Source organism: Haliotis rufescens, unplaced genomic scaffold (assembly GCF_023055435.1).
Source record: "Haliotis rufescens isolate VD_foot unplaced genomic scaffold, xgHalRufe1.0.p SCAF_8, whole genome shotgun sequence".
Taxonomy (NCBI): domain Eukaryota; kingdom Metazoa; phylum Mollusca; class Gastropoda; order Lepetellida; family Haliotidae; genus Haliotis; species Haliotis rufescens.
In genome coordinates, this window is record NW_025964372.1 from 6945903 (window position 1) to 6955245 (window position 9343).

Consider the following 9343-nt stretch of genomic DNA (forward strand, 5'->3'; position numbering starts at 1 on the left):
TTAGGCGACTATGCTTGTCGTAAAAGGCCTAGGCGACTAACGGGATCGGTTGGTCAGGCTCGCTGACTTGGTTGATGAATGTCATCGATCCCAATTGCTTGGATCGATGCTCATGATATTAATCACTGGATTGTCTGGTCCAGACTCGATTGTTTACAGACCGCCGTCATATTGCTAAAATATTGCTGAGAGCGGCGTTAAACTACAAACAAACAAACAAACAAAACGGGTAAATACGCATTTCCCCTGAAATCATTGGGCTGATGAAGAGCACATCACATGATGAATAACACATTATGACGTAATAACGAGAAACATGTGACAAACGTTCCATATCATGTGTAACCTCATTGTTGCTGAATCACAGCGGTGACCCTTCTACACATCCGGTATGCGCACGCAGTTTGCGCAAAATTTTGAACCACTTTGTTCAGCGAATAGAGCAAAGACTTTAATATATGTAAGACAAGAGCATTTACTTTAGATTTCAATAATTTTAAAAGAGATGGAGATATTTTCCTTTCAACAAAACTGTTTTGTTTGTGTATATTAGGTCCATTGCACTTGGTAAATAAAATCTTGTATAGCAGTTGCTTTCAGATCTTTATTTCTTTAAGTTGACTTTCTTGTCTCATGGGTGTCATTTTACCTCGAGAGGACTATGCAACATGACAATGATTTACATTATGTGGTAGACACGTGGGAGCTGTTCAATCCAGTGTTTGTGTGATTCTTAAAACAAAAACTGATCTGCATATTAACTAAAAGAATATCGCTGTTTTAGAGCCCAGAAAGAAGCCGCGAAATAGCCTGTATTTGAATGTTTTATGGCGGTTCGATCCCCGGCCGCGTCATTCCGAAAGACGTTAAAAGATGGTACATGTTGTTACCCCGCCTGGCGCTCGGCATTAAGGGGATAAATCAAGGACTGGTCGACTCGGATTCAGTATACTGTGTCTGAATAGGGTATTTATGTTAAACTGCGGCATGGTATCTCAGTGGGATAGCACAATACCAGTGTGTGTGTGTGTGTGTGTGTGTCTGTGTCTGTGTGTGTGTGTCTGTGTGTGTCTGTGTGTGTCTGTGTCTGTGTCTGTGTGTCTGTGTGTGTGTGTTGAAATCTACGAGCACGGAAATTGTCCAGAAAAACCTAGAAACATAAGCAGGGTGACTCTGGAATTCGAACCTACGATTATAGGTTTTTGGCACGCCTATAGGACGCATCTCTGTACAGCCAACTGCGGGCCCCAGACGGGGGGGCCACCTGATTCCCCTGATCATGTTGTTTAACATGACTATGAGGTGTCTGATGTGTGATTCTAGAAATAGCATGTATGTGTTTTACCACAGTACTAATCAAATTGTCAAAGCTTCCCAATATCACAGTTTACACTATGTTGTATTAACGTGCTTTATCTCATGTGAAAGGGTTAAAAGGGCATGTGACGTAATGTGCAAATTGATTTAACAAACAATTAATTCTTAAGCTGCTTTGGGTTGCATACAAAGCTCTCTGTATGCTTACAATACATCCCTGTACAGAGTAACTGTCAGCCGTTCACCAACATACCATACCCCATAACAGGTATCGGCCAAATACATTCATCGACTAGATCGCGTGAAAGTATCATAAACATTGACATAATAAAGATGCTGTAGCGCACTGTCAGTCGAGAACAAGACTGTGAGAACGGATTAAGGCATTACATGACCATCAACAAGTCACGTGAAAAAAATAGACCATGGACAAATATCATTCCCAGTGCAAATCTGGTCCCCTCGTTTCATGGTCACACTGAACCTAACCGACCGGGGGATAAAATCGTTACCAACATTAACCGCCCTTGCAGCTATTTAAGTGCATTGTTATCAAAGTAAATGTTCCTGGTAAACGTTCTTGATGTATTATATTGATTTGGCGTTACAGATGACATTATTGCGTTTGGATCTTTATTATATGTGACCAAGAGAGCTACCTTCGCGGAAACTAAGATGAGACTAACTTGAATACTGTTTGAGTTACAATAAAGGTTAAAATGAGATCAGACTTAAAGTTACATACTAGCATAAATTTATACCAATCTTACAACACAAGATGTACCGCACACTTATATTTGCATAATTAAAATTCAATATGGATGCCATTTGAGATCCCAATATATTACATTTTGCAGCGGCCATACCAGAAAACACCTTAATATCTGACGGTTCATTGCGGGGATGACAACAATGAGAGTATAAGCTGCAAAATATCAGTTTATTGTTCGTAAGTTACGGGCGTGTGTAAGGTCAAGACAGGGAAGCAGTATAATAATATACACCAGAGGAGAATCCATTGAAATAGAAATAAATTTCAAGGTCGAGAAAATGAAGCACCCAAGTCTTGTCAAGACTACTGCCACGGCTGGTGTGATGGTGGGTGTTAGCTAGATGTTGTTGACAAGGAAAGTAAGAAGATTCAGCACTTTTAATATTCACACGTCACAAAACATACGGTACCAACAAAGCTCGAGAACGATGATTCCGGCTCAAAGTTCAGGTATTGCAGATAGCGGTATTTCCAGCTCGCGGTTACCCGTTTGCAGGCCTTCGAATTTCCAGAATGACGCCTCCACATGAAGTTAATATTAACGTACCAGTAAAACAGAATCAACAGAAACATTACAGATACACATCAAATGGGTGCAAGCTGACAAGGTTAATGGCTGTGGATTTAGTACATCACCGGTGTCATAAGGAGTTAAGGCAGCTGGCTTTTATGACATCAGTGACGAAAACATTTGCAGTTTGAAACATTGTTTTCATTATTCGGGTTTATGTTGTCGTTCAGTATACATCATCTTCGCACACAAACACAACTGTCTAAATTCTTGATACCATGACTGCTAATTAATAGTGAGCGTGCACACATCCTTGGAGTTTTGAAAGGCAGGGTGACTGAATGCATTCATACAACATTTAACGTGTGATTCACTCGTTTCCCCCTCCATATCGAGAACAAAAGGTTACTGTTCAGAGCTAGGGGAATTCATTTTAACACTGAAACCTAAGATGCACTGAGGTTTTGTGAGGTGAAATAGGGCATAATACAATACAAGACCTTGGACAATCCTTGTGACATTCCCTATACTGCTTCACGCCAGGCAGGGAAACAACAATCGTTTACCGTTTTTAGTATGACCCGGCCAGGGATCGAACCCCGACCTGATCCCTGGGCACTAATACTAATTGTATTCTCAGCTCTCTGGGAATAATACTTTCCGTTCAGGTTAGTTCAACAGTGAAAGGGCACAATGGGGGAGTTAAAATAGGATGGCTCTTTCCTAAAAGTGTTTAATGTCAATGTCAATGTCAATTTCAATGTCGATGGATATTGTGCAAGCAAGGGCTTTCCGAATAACCGCGTCCCACCTGCCGATAAGCCATCTTGTTGGTGTAAAATCACATTTTGACTTTTCATAATATTTTAAAACTACAGTATCTACAAAATACAATTCACAAGCTTCAATTCATATTTATTGCAGAGATACTTGACATCCAACATGTGGACTCATTTTCTGACTTATGACATTTGATGCAATAATTACAGTTTTTAGACATACTGTGTGATGAATTGAAAGTAGATATGCATGCGGAAAGGTTTTTAAATAATGTTTTTATTACATTACGAACTAACGAAAGAAAAATAAGATTTTTTGTACAGTCCGCACACAATTTGACGTCTATTATGAGTCTCCATGACGCCACGGCACAGTTGTATCCTAGCACCCATAAGGTACATTTTCTCCTGGTGGGTCAGAATTATTGATTAACCCTAGATCTGATAAGCAGAGATTCAATGCGGAAGTTACACAAGGCAAAGCTTGCCATCATAAGGAAAGACAAACAGAAGATAATTAACGTTTTTCCCTTTGCCTTTCCACTCAACGTAACAACACGTATGGAGGAACAGATGAAAAATTATGCGTTGAGAAAATAATTATACCTAACTGACAAAAACTCCAAACAGATATAAGATAAACATGGCGCCTGGATGCGCACTACAGCAATGTGTAGCCAGGTACAAATACTACATCTGTTATAACGGTTCAGATCAATTAAATGCTGAGTCCTCTGCAAACCCTCAAATACGTAAAGCATGGTTTGATAATGATAATAAATAAACAAGAAAAAATAGGAAGAAAGCTGAGGAATATTTCTGCCGACAGTCTACCGTGCACAAACAGAATGATGTTAAAATCACAAGCGCCAAGGCGAGACGTACTTTTAAGCAAAATAAACGTCAATCCTGGGGGAAAAAACTATCTATCTAAAATCAATGATTCAAAAGATTAAGGGCAAAGAATAAAAATTCGGAGTTCACCATCTCACATAATATTAACCACTAAATCTGAAATTGCCAACAAACTTGATGACACTTTGGCAAACCATTCCTCTTCTTCTAACTATAACCTTCAGTTTCAGAGACACCAAAAACAGCAAGAAGGAAAAAGGTCAATTTTAACTCAGATAATGGCGAGGACTACAATGAAACATTTTCACTCCATGAATTGCATACTGCCCTAAAGCAAGCTCATGACACTGCACCAGGAGCCGACAACATTCTCTATCGGCTCCTGAAACACTCCCGATCATGTTTGGAAACCGTACTCGATGAAATATGGCAATTTCCCTCCTTCGTGGCACAATGACCAATTACCGTCCAATATCATTAACTAGCTGTGTTTGTAAAACCATGAAGCGAATGGCCCACACTCGATTTGTCTGGTCCTTCGAGACCTATAACATCATGTTTCCGAAAAAACGGAGTACCATTGACCATTTGGTGCGTTTGAAATCTTATATAAAAAATTCCATTGTCAACAAACAACATGCTGTATCAATCTGTTTCGACCTGGAGAAGGCAACATGATATTTTGAAAGATTTGCATGAATTTGGATTGAGGGGCAGATTACCTCACTTCATATCTCAGTTTTTAAACAACAGACAATTTCAAGTATGAGTGGGCTCTACACTGTCTGATTATTTCGATCAAGATCAGGGAGTCCCATCAGCCATCATCCTACCTGTTACACTATTTAGCATACAATAGAAAGACAGCTACAACTATGTCTGAACGAAAATGACTTCAAGTTTTCTAAATCCAAAAAACTTTATTCATTTTTGTCGTAACTAGCTTCGAGACCTATAACATCATGTTTCCGAAAAAACGGAGTACCATTGACCATTTGGTGCGTTTAAAATCTTATATAAAAAATTCCATTGTCAACAAACAACATGCTGTATCAATCTGTTTCGACCTGGAGAAGGCAACATGATATTTTGAAAGATTTGCATGAATTTGGATTGAGGGGCAGATTACCTCACTTCATATCTCAGTTTTTAAACAACAGACAATTTCAAGTATGAGTGGGCTCTACACTGTCTGATTATTTCGATCAAGATCAGGGAGTCCCATCAGCCATCATCCTACCTGTTACACTATTTAGCATACAATAGAAAGACAGATACAACTATGTCTGAACGAAAATGACTTCAAGTTTTCTAAATCCAAAAAACTTTATTCATTTTTGTCGTAAATATAAACCTCACAAGGATCCAGATTTATTATCAGATGATACTTCTATCAAGGTAGTAGATGGGGCCAAATTTCTGAGCCTCATTATAGACTTTCATCTCACATTCTTACCACACATCAAATATCTAAAGGCAAAGTGCCTGAAGGCTCTCGACTTGTTAAAAGTTGTTGGGTTTTTTAAATTCCGAGTGGGGAGGGGATGAGACAACCCCCCCCCCCCCCCCCTCACTACAGACTGTTACTGCACTCAGCAACCTAGATAAGAAGTACATCCAGTCCTCCGACCATCTTACCTTCACTCTGTGTTCATTAGTCATTCACTGGCTTCCAATCATCTTAATCAGCTCTCTGTGTCCATCAATCAATTTACTGTATAAACTTTGATGTTAATAAGTATATGTACCCATGTTGTTTAGCACTATCCATCACTGGCTTGATAAAGGTGTTAGGATCTACACCGAAACGTCGCACTAATTGTAATAAAGAAGTTGTTCATCCTTAGAACTCGTCTTACTTTTTCAATGCAATACATCGCTAAATTGCATTCCAGTCAGTCAAACCCAGCATACAACTGTGTTTTCAACCTTTTGTTCAAAATCATGTTTCGAAATTTGTCAAACCTGGTTCCACCATTTGGAATCAGAATTTAACCACCTCATTGCAGCTCAAATAAATCTTGATATCATATCACCTTACCGAGTTCTGTCTTCTCCTCCCTGGCAGATGGTAAAAGCGTCTTGTCATATCACCCTATAATTCTCGAATTTTAGACCTATACAATGAGCTTTCAATTGGCCAATGTGACATCGACTTTTGCTTGATGGCAAGTCATGTAGGCATAACAGGTAACTCCAAAGCCGACGCTGCAGCTAAAGCAGTTCTTGACAAATCGTTATCTCATTCCATATATTATATATTGGCCGGTTTCTGTGCACAACTACCAGTAGCTAAAGTGATGGCGTAAATCTTGATGGGGTATCGTGCAGTAAGTGAGGCACCGTAAGTCCCCGCCCGTGATCCCCAGCGAGGTGGCCTAGCTTTGGCTGCCGGTGGTTTATAGTCCGTGTTTTAAACAGTTGTAAATAAATTTTGGCTCACTCACCGTAACGGTACAACCTTCTTTCCAGTAGTTCGACTACAGTAAGTATGGTAAGGTAGAGTGATGCGACTTCACTCGGTTAATGGTGCTGTTGTTGCTTTAGGTGTTTAAGCGGTCGCCTACTGCCGTAACAATTTCGGCTGACCTGTCCCTCTGTGGGACTCGTGTTTGTGAGTAGGGTACACGTATCTATTGTGAGTTTTAGTATTGATAAAATGTATATTTTTTCGTGAATTTATTCGATTTCATCTTTGGCTGCTCCGTTTATATACGTTCGAGAAGCTGTCCATCTCTCAGAAATTGAGTTAGTTTGGCCTTCGCTATTGCATCTCTTGTAGGCTATTGGCTTCAGGAGATCTGCGACAGATAGCGGATATAACTGCAATTGTTATAACCGAGCCCTGGCTGGGGCATGGTCTTGACATCCCAGTATCAAGTGAGCAAAGGATTCAGGTTGATTGCAAGATGCATACCCTGTCATGGTGCCTTTTGTCAGTTAATTCCATCCCTGACCTAACATATGGACAGGTCGAAACACAATAATATTGGAGACAAAAACAATAATTTAATCAAAACTTGAAATAAAGCCGAACAGTTTAAAGTATTCTGCTCAGGTGAGGTGAAATGGGGTTTAACGTCGCGTCCAAGATTATTGCACTTATATAGCGACGTGCATGTATGTGTGTGTGTGTGTGTGTGGCTTCTTGTACTAGTCCGGACTGATGCCGATTTATGGTGCTAGCCCACTGAGATACCATGCAGCAGTTTAACATGAATACCCCACTCAGACACAGTATACTGACTCCGGGCCGACCAGTCCTTGTTTTAGCCCCTTAATGCCGAGCGCCAGACAGGGTAACAACAAGTACCATCTTTTAGCGTCTTTTGGTATGACGCGGTCGGGGATCGAACCCCGGATTCCACCCTCCGGGCGGACGTTCTATCACTAGACCACGGAGGCGGTCTTCCTGCTCAGAGGTAGCTTAGCAGCAAATAAGGGGAAGCACTCTTTGTCCTGAAACACCCATTATTAACAAGCTTCCCCTTTTCCTGAGTAGTCGCTCGTATGTCTTTCATTTAATTTAGTGTTAAAGCATTAAAACAGAACAGAAGTTATAAAAAGGATAAAAATGAAATTTTATCAATATACGGAAATGGAAATCATATCAATACAAAAACAGAAATTATGTGAATACCAAACTCACAATAGATAGGTGTACCCTACTCACACACATGAGTCCCAAAGAGGGACAGGTCAGCCGAAATGCTTAAACACTTAATGCAACAACAACACAGAAGTTATTCAAGGAAACGACATGGGTTCTTTGAACACCTCGTCTACATTATTATACACATACTCGGTCTTGTCTACTGTGTTTCTGAAGGGCGAGTAAGTATGGTTTAACGCCGCTTTTAGCAATATTCCAGCAATATCACGGCGGGGGACACCACAAACGGGCTCCACACATTGTACACATGTCGGGAATCGAACCCGGGTCTTCGGCGTGACGAGCGAACGCTTCAACCACTAGGCTACCCGACCGCCCCGTTTCTGAAGGGGTCCGTGTATTAAAAAAACTGTTATCTATAATCTGTACACAGTGAAACCTCGTTATTCAGGACAATTACTCTTGTGAACACAATATGTAACAGGCGTGGAATTACTTTGTTTTGCTTGCTGCTTCATTGTCGTCAATATTCCAGCAATGTGACGGCGACCACTAAGTAAACGTGTCCTGAACAGACAAACCAGTGATTGATATTGTGAGCAACATCCCTCGTCGGGGTACGATGACACGCAATCAGCCTGATCACCAGTTACCAATGACTCGATAATCCGGAAATGCGTCTATCCGGAAGACTTCGCAGGGACGGTGTCCGGACTTCACTGTCCGGATAAACGGGGTTTCACGGTACCGTTTAATTGTCAGAAGATAAATCAACTTAAGCATCGTCGCTTGAGGCGACAACATATATTAGTGGAACCCGGTATAATTATAAATGGCCAAAAAACTGACGGGGATTGTTTAGGACTGTTTTTGGTGTTGTGTCGAACTGTGAAGGGTAATATAACTATTGTTCTCGGCTGTATAGAATATTGTGTTCAGCTATGATAAATATTGTGTTTAACTATGTTGGAGATTATTTCTAGACTGTGTTGAGTATTGTGTTGAACTGTGTTGGGTTTTGTGTTCAACAATAATGGATACTGTTCTCGAATGTGGTGGTACTGTGTTTAACTATGAAGGGTATTGTTCTCGACTGCGTTGGGTATTGTGTACAGTTGTGTTGGGTATTGTGTTCAACTATGTTGTTTGGTTTGTTGTTTAACGCCGCACTCAGCAATATTCCAGCTATATGACGGCGGTCTGTAAATAATCGGAGTCTGGACAAGACCATCCAGTGATAAATATCATGAGCATCGATCCACGCAATTGGGATCGATGACATGCATCAGCGAGCCTGACCACCCGATCCCGTTAGTCGCCTCATACGACAAGCATAGTCACCTTCACGGCGTTCAACTATGTTCGGGGTTGTTCTTGGTTATGTTGGGTATTGTTTTCGACAGCGCTGGGTATTGTGTTCAACTATATTGGGTATTGATCTCAACTATGATGGGTATTGTGTTCAACTATATTGGGTATTGATCTCAACTTTGTTG